This window comes from Procambarus clarkii, chromosome 52, assembly GCF_040958095.1.
Source record: "Procambarus clarkii isolate CNS0578487 chromosome 52, FALCON_Pclarkii_2.0, whole genome shotgun sequence".
In the NCBI taxonomy this organism is placed as follows: domain Eukaryota; kingdom Metazoa; phylum Arthropoda; class Malacostraca; order Decapoda; family Cambaridae; genus Procambarus; species Procambarus clarkii.
Genome location: NC_091201.1, coordinates 29,522,195 through 29,526,174, shown reverse-complemented (window position 1 = coordinate 29,526,174; position 3,980 = coordinate 29,522,195).

Below are 3,980 nucleotides of genomic sequence, written 5' to 3'. Positions count from 1 at the left end.
AAATTATTTCTCCCCCAGAAAAAAAAAATAATAGTCCCATTTTACCCGGCAAATTTTAAATTCCTCGGGGAAAAAATAAATAAACTTTCAACAGATAAAGTAAAAAAAATGTATATAACAAAAATTATCAACGACTTAATTACTTCACACGAGCGGCAGTCTGACGATTCAATATTGAGAGGAGAGTGCAGACGCGTTGCACACACACACACACACACACACACACACACACACACACACACACACACACACACGCACACACACACACACACACACACACACACACACGCACACACACACACACACATACACACACACACACACACACACACACACACACGAGACACCACCACCACCACTCGGGACACCACGAGCGTAGCTCTCATCCTGTAACTACACTTAGGTAATTACACACACACACACACACACACACACACACACACACACACACACACACACACACACACACACACATTTAATTAAGTGTTGCTTTGTGTATCAATATTAATTTATTACGTAATGCAACACTGCGAGCGCTTGCATATTATACGTTATTTGGAAATATTAAACGAACGACTCATTTATGCTGGACAGTTTCCATCGCGACACTCACTATTATATCTTATGGATTATTCCTGCTCAGGCACCTGCTTCTGCTCCTGAAAACACTTAACTCTTGGCTAAGAGGTAGACCCCACTTACGCTGCCCCTTAGAAGAAGGTAAATGTAAATCCATTTTCACGCAGCGAGTCCCGTATACAGTGCATGCAATGGGGAATGTGAGGGGGAGGGGGGGACGGTTGTTAGCTGTGCACAGGACCCCTAAACTCACCCACACACCTGATGTGACCCTAATTACTTGAGTTTTGTCACCCTCGTTGGCCCCCAGTGGACTGGGGGCCAATTGGCTGACTGGGGGCTCACCCAGCAAGCCAATGGCTGACTGGGTGAGCCATTAGGTCTACGATAATCACCCACGTTTCATAAATATGACGAATTTTAATTTGTGTGTGGAAGTGCGCGCGAGAGTGCGAGTGCATGTGAGTGCGAGTTAATAGGCAAGGGGGGGGAGAGGTGGATTGGTCCACTTAAGTGCTAGGCACTTAAGTGGCCCAAGAGGGCCCCCACGAACGTCCTTCTTGCAACACAAGTCAGATTTTTGGACACTTTTGACGAAAAAGAATTTTTTGTCTCCTGTGTTTCATTATGCGTGTGAGAGAGGGAGGGAGAGTGAGTGGATGAGAGGAGTAACAGTGAGTGCGTGTGTACTCTCATAGTTGTGCTTGCGGGAGTTGAGTTTCGGCTCTTTGGTCCCTGCTCTCAACTGTCAATCAACTGGTGTACAGATTCCTGAGCCTATTGGGCTCTATCATATCTACACTTGAAACTGTGTATGGAGTCAGCCTCCACCACATCACTCCCTAATGCATTCCATTTATTAACTACTCTGACACTAAAAATAATATTTCTAATGTCTTTATGGCTCATTTGGGCACTCAATTTCCACCTGTGTCCCCTAGTGCGTGTGCCCCTTGTGTTATATAAACTGTCTTTGTCTACCCTATTAATTCATTTGAGAATCTTGTATGTGGTGATCATGTTCCCCCTAACGTTTCTGTTTTCCGGCGACGTGAGGTTTAATTCTCGTAGTCTCGTCTCATAGCTCATGCCCCTCAGTTCGGGTACTAGTCTGGTGGCAAACCTCTGAGCCTTCTCCAATTTAATTTTATGCTTGACGAGATATGGACTCCATGCTGGAGCTGCATACTCTAGGATTGGTCTGACATACGTGGTATACAAGGTTCTGAATGATTTCTTACACAAGTTTCTAAAGGCCGTTCTTATGTTGGCCAACCTGGCATATGCCACTGTTGTTATCCTCTTGATATGAGCTTCAGGGGACAGGTCTGGCGTGATATCAACCCCCAGGTCTTTCTTTCTCTCTGATTCTAGAAGAATTTCATCTCCCAAATGATACCTTGTATCTGGCCTCCTGCTCCCTACACCTATCTTCATTACATTACATTTGATCGGGTTAAATTCTAACAACCATTTGTTGGACCATTTCGTCAGTTTGTCCAGGTCTTCTTGAAGCCTCAAGCTGTCCTCCTCTGTTCTCATAATTTTGGCATCATCAGCAAACATTGAGAGAAACGAGTCTATACCCTCTGGTAGATCATTTATGTATATCAGAAACAGGATAGTTCCGAGTAGCAGCTGTCTAACTCCCAGGTATCTATGTACTGCTAGGTAACAGGGGGCATCATGGTGAAAGAAACTCTGCCCATTGTTTCTCGCCGGCGCCGGGAATCGAACCCCGGACCACAGAATTACGTGTCCAGCGTACTGTCCACTCAGCCACCGGTCCCCTTGGTGTGTGTGTGTGTGTGTGTGTGTGTGTGTGTGTGTGTGTGTGTGTGTGTGTGTGTGTGTGTGTATGTATGTGTGTGTGTGTGTGTGTGTGTGTGTGTGTGTGTGTGTGTGTGTGAGTGAGTGTGTGTGTGTGTGTGTGTGTGTGTGTGTGTGTGTGTGTGTGTGTGTGTGTGTGTGTGTGTGTGTGTGGACAGGATAAGTAGGAAGGGGGGGTTAACGGGACGTATAAACAGTAGAAAAGGGTCAATATTCAGGTGTTAAAGGGGTATATGTGTGGCCTGGTGGATAGGAGGGAAGAGGAGAGGAGGGAAGGGGAGAGGGAGAGGGATGGGATAGGGAGGGGATAGGGATGGGAGAGGAAAGCCGTGCTGGTTATTCACAGTCAGGTAGTCCGGAAGGACTTCTGATCCTGCTTTCACTGAGATTCAACCCGCCTGACACCCCCCACTTCCCACCTTACACACACACACACACACACACACACACACACACACACACACACACACACACACACACACACACACACACACACACACACACACACTAGGGGACACAGGTGGAAACTGAGTGCCCAAATGAGCCACAGAGATATTAGAAAGAACTTTTTTAGTGTGAGAGTGGTTGACAAATGGAATGCATTAGGAAGCAATGTGGTGGAGGCTGACTCCATACACAGTTTCAAGTGTAGATATGATAGAGCCCAATAGGCTCAGGAACCTGTACACCTGTTGATTGACGGTTGAGAGGCGGGACCAAAGAGCCAGAGCTCAACCCCCGCAAGCACAACTAGGTGAGTACACACACACACACACACACACACATACACACACACACACACACCTGTGTACTCACCTATTTGTGTTTGCGGGGGTTGAGCTCTGGCTCTTTGGTCCCGCCTCTCAATTGTCAAACAACTGGTGTACAGGTTCCTGAGTCGTGTGTGTGTGTGTGCATGCGTGCGCGTGTGTTGTACACCCACTACAACACAAAGATCAAACTGGAAAACTCACAACTTATAAAAATGTGTAAGCTACGATACCGTTATATATATATATATATATATATATATATATATATATATATATATATATATATATATATATTTATATATATATATATATATATATATATATATATATATATATATATATATATATATATGCGAACAAGCCTGAATGGTCCCCAGGACAATATGCAACTGAAAACTCACACCCCAGAAGTGACTCGAACCCATACTCCCAGAAGCAACGCAACTGGTATGTACAAGACGCCTTAATCCACTTGACCATCACGACCGGACATAATGAGGTGATAGCCGAGGCTATTTGAACCACCCCACTGCCGGCACTCGGATAGTAATCTTGGGCATAGCATTTTACCAAATCACCTCATTCTTTGGGGCACACGTGAGGAACACAAATGCGAACAAGCCTGAATGGTCCCCAGGACAATATGCAACTGAAAACTCACACCCCAGAAGTGACTCGAACCCATACTCCCAGAAGCAACGCAACTGGTATGTACAAGACGCCTTAATCCACTTGACCATCACGACCGGACATAATGAGGTCGTGACACTTGGATGGTCGGGAATTGAACGCCGACTT